This window comes from Boleophthalmus pectinirostris, unplaced genomic scaffold (genome assembly GCF_026225935.1).
Source record: "Boleophthalmus pectinirostris isolate CB_2022bp ecotype Guang Dong unplaced genomic scaffold, ASM2622593v1 HiC_scaffold_2, whole genome shotgun sequence".
Classification (NCBI taxonomy): Eukaryota; Metazoa; Chordata; class Actinopteri; order Gobiiformes; family Gobiidae; genus Boleophthalmus; species Boleophthalmus pectinirostris.
In genome coordinates, this window is record NW_026571152.1 from 2484525 (window position 1) to 2495915 (window position 11391).

Sequence of the window (11391 nt, forward strand, 5' to 3'; positions counted from 1 at the left end):
TCTAAAGACTCTCTTTTCTTCAGTTCAATTGAGTTTTTTTCCACTTGGAGGTTGAGAGTGTATGAACACTGGTCTCCAGACCTGCTCTGTGGATTGGATGCTGCGTGTGAGGACATCACAGGGGAGGGGACGGTTGAGACATTTGCAACGTCTTCACAGTCATCAGAGGAAGGGAAACAACGACAGCCATGAGCAGTCAAAGTGTTACTGTAGAAACTTTATTTGCTTTATTTACAGCACTGTAGACTAGATATAATTTGTCTTTTTTTGTGTGTGTTTATATTTGGTACGTGTGCAGAATACTGTCTACATTTTTTGTACTCTGATGTGTGGAAGTGACTTTATGTGTGTGAATAAAATGGTTAGAGTTTTGTTGGCAGTGTGAGAGCAGTGTGTGTGTGTGTGTGTGTGTGTGTGTGTGTGTGTGTGTGTGTGTGTGTGTGTGTGTGTGTGTGTGTGTGTGTGAGAGAGAGAGAGAGAGAGCAGTGTGTGTGTGTGTGAGAGAGAGAGAGAGAGCAGTGTGTGTGTGTGAGAGAGAGAGAGAGAGCAGTGTGTGTGTGTGAGAGAGAGAGCAGTGTGTGTGTGTGTGAGAGAGAGAGCAGTGTGTGTGTGTGATGTCAAACTGTGAAATCCTTTTTTTCAGTTTTATTCATAATTGTATTGCGTTGGCTATTCCTCTACCATAGTGACAAAACATCGAGTCATTTTGAGCTGCAGTGACACAAGACCAAGGGGACAATGTATTTTGGGGACAATGACTATTTCTATGAGAAAGGAGTTCAGTTTTGACACATGGGTAAAGTGTTTTGGGACAGATCTGAGCTTCTGCAGGTGATCCATGGTGTTGTGCGGAACCATCCAGGTTATTTTTGACAAAAGCACAAAGTGAATGCAAAAGAGCCAAAACAACTGAGAAGAATCTTTACAATTTTGATGCTCCTGACTCTTTATATGGGAAAGGAAGGTTTTGGGAGAGATCTGAGCTTTTGCAGGTGAGCTGTAATGTTGTGCAGAACTATCAGACTGTTTGGTCAAATGATCTTATAGTTTTAAGAATGTCATTTCTGTTTCAAGAAATGAGCCAAAACAACGGAGAAAAACTGTAACTACTGGGTGGAATTTAAGGTCAACACCACTAGAGGGCGACAGAGCACGTCATATGTAGCTTCAGGTTTAGAATCGGACAAACTGCTGCTCCACAAGGGAAATGATTTGAAATGGCTTGACTAATTAACTATACATTTAAGGCTGTACATTAGATAAACATTCTGGTCTGATAAATTTGCTAATTAAGTTAGTTGGGCCTTCAGTAGACCAAACATAAACCTATATAACCTATTATGTATGTATATGTAATAGACAGAACCCTGAACACAGCATTTAGGTTATTATTCTTTTATTATTATTATTATTATTATTATTATTATTATTATTATTATTATTATTATTATTATTATTATTATTATTATTATTATTATTATTATTATTATTATTATTATTATTATTATTATTATTATTATTATTATTATTATTATTATTATTATTTGTTTATTTATTTCATTCATTAAGTATAAAAAGATATTAACTGTGCCACAACATTAAACATACAAGAAATGAATGAAAAGGAGCAGAAAGAAGAAGTGTCGTCTTATGTTCTCCGCCCCCTTTCCCTTTTCCAGACAGAACATCAACAATGAGAGTTACTTTAAAACAGTTCACATCAATACATTTCAGTTCAGGCACATCAGTCACATCAATTGCAAACAGAAATCTTCATTACTATGCACAACATCTTCATGATCATTGTACTTGATCCCTTTAAAATCTTTGTCAAGACTCTTCCATAACTGAACTCCTTTCACAGTGACGCTTTGTTCCATAAACTTGACTCTGGATCTGTTTTTTTTTAAACATGTAGGTTTCATTTAAATTGTAGTGGTTTGTTTTCGTCTCAAACACTCTTTGAATATTTACAATTGACACTCTACACCAGGGGTGTCAAACTCATTTTGGTCTGGGGGCCGTATCCAACCCACTTTGATCCCAAAGGGGCCTAAAAAAAAAAAAAAAAGGCATATAAACCCCAAAAATAGCAATAAAGTCAAATATTTGTGCAGAGAAACACAAATCTATTACAGAAATCTTTTTTAATTGATGAACTCTTTCTTTTACAAAATATTATAATATTATGAACAACCTGAAACTTTAAGAAAAATTCAATTTCAACACAATGTTTGAACATGAGTTTGTATGTAAACAGGAATAAGTCCATTTTTCTTGTAAAATCCTGCACTCGGCTCCACTTTTCTCATTTGTGACATTTTTCTGATGAGGGTGTCACGGTCAACAGTCAAAACGATCGTCCTTTAAGAGCGTTTGGAAAGAGACAAGTCTTCATTTGTGCTGCTCTGGTGGGAGGGGCCACGTACAGAGACGCTGGAGACACTGCTGTGATAAACACCACACAAAATGATCAATATTTTAATAGAAAATATAATTATAATATTTTAGGAGAAAATCAGCCGAGGGCCAGATGAAAGGGGTGTCAAACATACGACTCTACATTTTGCTTTCTCATGACTTTGAGGAAACTTAAGTCAACAATATTCTGCATTTTCAACACTTTAAGTATAATAACTGTGGGTGATAATTCTCAAGGCCCTTTTCTGTCAAATAAATCAAGTCTGCAGGTGACTTTTACATGTTGAGTCTCAAATTTGCACACAGTCCATCAGGTCTGGTGCAATTATGGAGTCATACAAGGTTAATAATGCTGCAGTTTTTAAACTTTCATGATTTTATAATTCTGTTTTCTACATGATAAACACGTGTTTTTTCAGACATTAGACACAATTTTCAAAAGTCACCAAATTGATTTTTGTCCTTCCATCCAGACCCGGGGAGGTGTCCTGTGGCAGATGCCTCAGATTGAGAGCCTAATCTCCCATGCTAAAAGTCCGGGCCCGGCCTGTGCTCGCTGGATGTCCCGTTCACACTCGGGCAGCTGTGGACAAAAGCGGAGAAACCAACAAATCAATGCTCTTTGGTGGGACAGGTTTTCGGGGAGGGGACGGAGAGTGGTCGAGATTACGTTTGGAGGGATTAGGGGCCAGTTCTGAGGCAACAGCTACGGGGGCCTCTGGTTTGGACTCGGGACCTGATTTGGCCCCGTGCCCTCGCTGTGGATTAAGTCCTGGGCCCCTAAAGTCCCGGGTCTGAGGATTAGGTCCGAACTCTGGCAGGTGCCTCCTTTTGTGGGACGGGGATCGAACCAGCGACCAAGTGCTGAGCGGCTGTGATGGTAAAAGGCAGTGACAGCAGACACGAGGCTGACCTTTGTTTATGGACAAATAGGCTGCAGGCTCATTTTTACACACTCACTAAAGTTGATTTTAATGACTCGCCCCTTTATAAACACACTTCTTTTGAATGTCATTATTTTGTGTTTGTGTTTCTTTCTGTTATTTATTGAATAGGCTGTAAAATATAATGACACAAATGCCTATGAGTTTATCATCAGTTTCTTTGCCAACTGTTGAAGAACCTCAGTAAATTCAAATGTCAAATGTTTCTTTTTACTTTTTAACACACTGGTTTATACAAACATGATCATGTCTGAAATGTCCCATTTTAACAATCAATGTAGCCTATTTGAAATAGCAGGACCATGTTGGATTTTTTATAATGTAGATTACTATGGATAAGCCTAATTATGTTTCGGTCTAATCTCTTCTGACAAGAAGTTCAATTTAGACAAAATTATTGACCCACAAGGGAAATCATTTGGACACAGTAACTCACACATCACAATATAATATAATAACAAAGAGTAAAAAATATATAAATGATAATAATACATTCTAAATAAGTAGCAAAAAAGAGCAAGAGACACATGTCAAATAAAACATAATTACATAAATGTACAAGTCAAAATAAAACAGAAAGATAAGCAATAAAATAAAATAAAAAATCTTAGCTTTAAACAAGAGGTCATAAGAAGAAGGTGCAACAATGATCTGATGATTGACAGGCACAACAATGATACTGTGAGGTGTACAGTTGTAGGAGTATTATCTGTTCATAAGGGTGAGTTGTTGTACAGTTGTAGGGAGTATTATCTGTTACATAAGGGTGAGTTGTTGTACAGTTGTAGGGAGTATTATCTGTTACATAAGGGTGAGTTGTTGTACAGTTGTAGGGAGTATTATCTGTTACATAAGGGTGAGTTGTTGTACAGTTGTAGGGAGTATTATCTGTTACATAAGTGAGTTGTTGTACAGTTGTAGGGAGTATTATCTGTTACATAAGGTGAGTTGTTGTACAGTTGTAGGGAGTATTATCTGTTACATAAGGGTGAGTTGTACAGTTGTAGGGAGTATTATCTGTTACATAAGAGTGAGTTGTTGTACAGTTGTAGGGAGTATTATCTGTTACATAAGGGTGAGTTGTACAGTTGTAGGGAGTATTATCTGTTACATAAGGGTGAGTTGTTGTACAGTTGTAGGGAGTATTATCTGTTACATAAGGGTGAGTTGTTGTACAGTTGTAGGGAGTATTATCTGTTACATAAGGGTGAGTTGTTGTTACAGTTGTAGGGAGTATTATCTGTTACATAAGGGTGAGTTGTTGTACAGTTGTAGGGAGTATTATCTGTTACATAAGGGTGAGTTGTTGTACAGTTGTAGGGAGTATTATCTGTTACATAAGGGTGAATTGTTTTACAGTTGTAGGGAGTATTATCTGTTACATAAGGGTGAGTTGTTGTACAGTTGTAGGGAGTATTATCTGTTACATAAGGGTGAGTTGTTGTACAGTTGTAGGGAGTATTATCTGTTACATAAGGGTGAGTTGTTGTACAGTTGTAGGGAGTATTATCTGTTACATAAGGGTGAATTGTTTTACAGTTGTAGGGAGTATTATCTGTTACATAAGGGTGAGTTGTACAGTTGTAGGGAGTATTATCTGTTACATAAGGGTGAGTTGTTGTGCAGTTGTAGGGAGTATTATCTGTCCCTCACTGTGACAAATGTCTCCAGTTCACAGTCGATCACATGAGCAGTTTTATGGATCAGTTTGTGGATCTGCCCAATGTCCCTTTTCCTGGAGCTGCTCCTCCAGCAGAACACAGACAAGTCCAGGGTGTTGGAACCACAGACTGGGAGAAAATCTCCAGGAACTTGCTGCACACACTGAAAGACCTGAGCTTTCACAGGAAGTCGAGTGTCCTCATGTTCTTCTTGTGCACAGCATTACTGTTGTCCCTCCAGTCCAGTCTGTTGTTCACAAGGACATCAAGGTTCTTGTATCAGTCACTAGTTCCACCTCATGGCCCTTGGATGGTGATGAGCTCCACTGGTGTCCTCTTCCTCCTGAAATCAATCACCAGTTCCTTGGTCTTGTCAGTGTTCAGGACCAGATGGTTTGTCTGGGAACAAAAATTTGCAATCAGTTTCCTGTTCTCCAGCTCCTGACCATCTCTGATACACCCAACCACTGCAGAGTCATCAGAGAACTACAGATGGCAGCTGCCCCGTTAATATTGTGTAATAGTGTTTTTGAGTGCAAAAAAAAAAAAGCTGTATTATTATTATTATTATTATTATTATTATTATTATTATTATTATTATTATTATTATTATTATTATTATTATTGATATGAGTGTAGGCTGTGTTGTTACAGGGCAGGAGGAGAGTGTGGTTTTCCTGTCAGTGGGATCAGGAGATTACAGTAAGAAGTCAAACTGACTTTCCCAGTGTACGGATCAGATCAGATTAGTGCAGCCTAACACACTGTAACTATTACATAACCTACTTAAAAGTGAACTGTGTAACTTTTCTCTCTTTGTAGATCCATTGCTTATAGTATTTTTTCAATCGCAGGTTTGAATAGTTAAAAAATCACGCAGGTCACCACATCCCACCTGCTGCTGCTGCTGTTGGTGCAAATGAATCAAATAAAACACAGAGACCCTCCACCAGAAAGTTCAACTTCTCTTGTGCCTTTTTCAGTCAGTTTTGGAGACCTAAGAAACGTATTTTGTTGTAGTGAATCTTCTGTTTTTTTTGTTTTTTGTTTTTTTTAAACAGTTCATCTGTCATAGATTTGACCCTGGCCCACCATCTGAAATGATGACACCAAAGTTTAGAATGTCAAGAAAGTTTTATCTCATGAAAATGCAGGATTATATTTCTATAGAGCTCCCGCAGTTAGCATCCTGCAGTCCCAGCATGCACCTCCAAAAAGAATAAGTTTGTGTATTGTCAATTTGCCTAACATGAATTGTTGCATAGAAATGTGGATTGTAGAAAATAAAATCACAAACTAAAGTTTAAATCAGTGTTTTTGTGAGTTTATTACATTGACATGAAAGATTGAACTGCTCTGTACTTACAGCATCTGCACATTTATCTGAGCACACTGCAGTTTTTATCAATTTCACCTCATTTAATTTATATTTTTCACACATCTCCAGGGACACTTTTTGATATAAGGAGGTGAACAGTAAACTCGATGTCCTTTTGCAGAGTTAAGGCAAAATCAGTTTGATCTACAGTCGTGGATAAAGTTGTTGGTACCCCTCTGGTAATGAAAGAAAAATCAACCATTTTTACTGAAATAACTTGAAACTAAGAAAAGCAATAATAAATAAAAAAATCCTGAAAAATAACCAATGACTGTTTTTGATTTTTATTTATTTCTTTTTTTTTCAATAGAAGAACAAAACTAATGAAACTGGCCTGAACAAAAATGATGGTTCCCCTAGAAAAGCTTGTAAACACTTGGGCAATAGGGACATGTTAAACTTGAGTGTGTCTCTAATCTGCATCTCAAGTGTGTTCAAACTTGTCCACAGTCAGTCTGTGTGTTTAAAGGGCGACATGTGTCATTGTGCTGTTTGGAGACATGATGGACACAACACTGAACATGGAGCAGAGAAAGAGAAGAAGAGAACTGTGTCAGGAGACTAGAAAGAAAATGATAAACAAACAGGTTAAAGATAAAGACAATAAGACCATCTCCAAGCAGCTGATGATCCTGTGATTACAGTTACACATGTTCTTCACAAGTTTAATGTCCACAGGACTGAAGCCAACCTCCCTGGACGCGGCTGCAAGAGGAACATTGATGACAAATTGAAGAGATGGATCATACGAATGGAACCAAAGAGCCCAGAACAACCTCCAAACAAATTAAATGTGAACTTGAAGGGCAAAGTACATCAGTGTCAGATCACACCATCCATCAGTGTTTGAGCCAATGTGGACTTCATGTGAGGACACCACTGTTGAAAATAAAAAAGTCACAGTGCAGATTGACAAACCACAAAGCTTCTGGGAGAATGTTCTTTGGACAGATGAGACAAAACTAGAGCTCTTTGGCAAAACACATCAGCTCTATGTTCACAGACGCAAAAATGAAACAGACCAAGAAAAGAACACTGTCCCTACTGTGAAACACAGAGGAGGTTTGGTTTTGTTCTGGGCCTGTTTTGCTGCATCTGGCACAGAGTGTCTTGAATCTGTGCAAGGTACAACAGAATGTCAAAACTATCAAGGTATTTTGTAACAAAATGTGTTCCCTAGTGTCAGAAAGCTTGGTCTCAGTCGTAGGTCATGGGAATTCCAACAGGACAATGACCCAAAACACACAGTTAAAAACACACAAGAATGACCAAGAACAAAACACTGGACTGTTCTGGAGTGTTCTTCTGTGAACCCAGATCTTAGGCTATGTTCAGACTGCAGGGATTAACACTCAATTCAGATTTTTTTGTGAAATCCGATGTTTTTTCGAGGTCGTTCACATTTCCAATTAAATGCGACTTGTATGTGACTCCAGTGTGAACATTAAACAGCCCGAAAGTGTCCCACATGTGCACTGGAGACACGACGACGTCAACCGCAGTGAGCGTGCTCTGTGTTTACAGAAGTTGTCCAAAAATGGACGCAGCATTGAGCACCTGGAGATTTTAAAGTTCCTCTCGTACCGGAGCCAGAACATGAACAACTTACTTGTTTTAAGGAGGAGATTGAGAAGGAGAAGGACGAGGTTTTTGGTCGTGATGTTTTGTGGGGCAGCGGCAGCGACGTCCGTTGAAAGGAACATGTGGATGTGGAGACGGAGCCAAGAGTGGTGAGTGGTGATGTGCTTCACTTCAGTAACATGGAGTTCATTAACAATTTTCACCTACTTCAGTGCAGAATAGTGACGTTTGTGTCTTGTTGATAACGTGTAGGTGGATGAATGCACTTTGGCCGTTCAGACTGAAGTCACATGTCAAAAGATCAGATATGTATCAGTTTCAGGAGCACATATCCAAGTGTCCTGGGTCACATTTGAAAAAATCGGATCTGTGTGGTTCAGACTGTCATTAAAAGATCAGATACAGGAACATAGGTCACTTCAGGCTGCAGTATGAACGCAGCCTTAGTTCTACTGAACATCTGTGAAAAGAGCTTAAACATGCGTCTGGAGAAGAAATCCTACAAACCTAAGACAACTAGAGCAGTTTTCTCATGAGAAATGGGTCAAAATACCAGTTGATCAGTGCAGAAATCTCACTAACAGTTGCAGAAATCATTTGTTTGCAGAGTTTGCCTCAAAAGGTTGTGCAAAAAATATTAAATTAAAGTACCATCATTTTTGTCCAGGCCAGTTTCATTATTTTGTTTTTTCTAATAATTCTGTTGAACCACAGGTGAAAAGCAATGTTTGATTTTTGTTGGACAATTTCCTGTACATTTTTATTCATGAGTGCTTTTATCAGTTTCAAGTTATTTCAGTGGTTGTTGTTGATTTTTCTTTCATACCAGAGGGAACCAACAATTTTGTCCACAACTGTCTATATATATATGTATATAATATTCTTTAAAATCACAGCCATGCCAGGTTTGGATAATGTTTGATCTGATTAGTTTTTAGATAAATCATTGTCTACAATTTTATTTAATGTAAAACATAAATAAATAAAAGCGACTTGGTGCCATTCATTTCTCATAAATCACCACTGCCCCTGTCAGATTTAAGGCGCATCTCATTTCTCTTTCCTCGCTTCCTTCTCCTCGATTCCTCTCCTCAGTCCTCCGTTTTCCAGCTGTCAATTGAATGTGTCATATTAAGGAAAACCATGAAGTGAAGGAGTAACCTGAGGGAGGCTTCAGGAGCAGACACCAGAGACAAGAATCAGACTTTACTGGTCTCAGTGAGGAGTTTAGATCCTCTCTCGTCTGTTTCCTCTGTGGGCGGGTCTGAGATGCAGCCTGTGTTATGTCGGTGCATGTGATCTGTAGGGCCTTGCTTCCTTCTCCTTGATTCCTCGATTCTGCAGGAAATAGGTGAGGAAGTCTTATCCACAGAGGAGACACGGGGAGGAGAGACGAGTCGAAATCTGTTTTTTGTTTGTTTGTTTGTCTTGTTTTCCCATTTTATTGTTTTTCGTTCAAGAAGAAGGAAGTGAGAAAAGAGAAATGAGATGCGGCCGGGGTCTTCAGCCTTAATTGTATTATTGGGGGGGTGTAGTGCTGCCCCCTGCTGGTTCCTTAATGAACCAGAGGCACTTGCTGGTCTGTTGGTCGCAGCTGTGGCTCCTCAGTAGAACTTCTTTGCCCTTGAATCATTGTCCTGCTGGCCTCTTACCTTTGAACTCACGCAGACAGAATGCACCGGAGCATGTGGTGAGGTCAAGTCCCGCTGTGTGAGAAACAAACCTCCATCTGCTGCTTTGTTTTCACTAAATGTTTTCATAAATTACCCAAATTCAGTGAAATCATTTTGAAATTTGTTTGGGAAACATATTCTGCAGCACTCATAATGAAATGAAGTTTTGATGTGTACATTTGAAGAAAATAAAACTTGCTTCCAACATATGAAACGTTTACTGACATTAAAGGTGCACTGTGTAACTTTCCTGCTAGTGTTTATACAGCACCTCCTTGTTTCCATGGAGATATCACTCAGTTGCCTGTTTCTGTTTTGTTAAATACCTTGAAAAACATTCTGCCGTGATGAGGGTTGCTCTTCCACAGATCTGACTCCTATATCGGCTGGTCATGTCACCTCCCTAACTGTCTCTATGAAGATAATCATTTAATGCCACACTGTGGGAAATTGAATGTAAGTAGGTAAGTAAGTGTAAGTAAATAGCTAAGTAAGGCTTTATTTATACAGCACCTTCCACAGATAAAAAATCACAATGGGTTTTACAGAACAATGAACAAGAAGTACAAGAACAGAGGAATTACTCCGTCAAGTCACTTCTTGTCTAAAAAGCCGTGTGTCTTGAACTGCTTTTTAAAACAGTCGATAGAGTCGACCTCACAGAGGTCTAGGGGCAGAGGATTATATCATTTGGGGGCCACAGCCTGAAAGCACATGTTTTAAATGGGGTCTTTGGGACCATCAGGCCCTGGGCCCTGACCTGAGGACCGGAGGGTGTGACCTGAGGTGTAAGGATGAAGTAAGTCACTGATATACCAGGCCCTGTCCATTTAGAGCATTGTAAGTTAAAAATAAGATTTCAAGATCAACACAGAACTTAACAGGAAGCCAGAGCAGTGAGGATGACACTGGTGTGACGTGTGTTCACCTGTCTGCTCCTGTTAAAAACCTTGCACCTGTCTCTTGGACAAGTTACAGCTGCTTAAATGTAGAAGTATTAAAATAAGTAAAAACGGAATTACAAAAATCTAAACAACATGAAATAAAAGAGTGAATAATTATTTTGAGATCAGCATTTGATAAAATTGTTCTCAGTTTCTACTAAAAAACACTTGGCTGCAGTGAACCTCTAAAGACCCTGATGTGTCCAACAGACACACTGCAGATTTCCAACACTGGACTGAGGGCTCAGTGAGCCCAGAACATCCTTTATTAGAGGATCAACATTTTTTTCATCTGGTGCCAGAATAAGAGTTTCTGTTTTTCCATCATTAAGTTGCAAAAAGTTTTCAGCAAGTAAATTTTTGATCCCAGAGAAGCACTGCAGAAGTGTTTTCAGTCTGTCCATCTCTGTTTCTTTAAAAGAATAATAGAATATCATCAGCATACAAATGACACAATTCACTCTTCAAACAATTCCTCTTGCATAATTCCTTGTCTGATGTGCAACCTGCACCATAAAGAAGTTACTTGGCTTGGCACAGAACAAAAATTGCTCCAATTGCTCTAATTACTCAAAAACAAAAGCTGAAAATTCAGATTTGAAACCTGTCAATGACCTCAAAATAAATAAAAAAAAACACATTAATTGCCATTTTTCCTTTGGATGGTCAGTGATGACCTTTGACCTTATGAACTAAAGACAGTTCACTCTTCCTAAGCCTATAAAAAGGTAAGAAGAAGAGCACATGTGTCAGAGTCTTCCTCTCCTCACAGCTCTCTCTTTGTGTCAG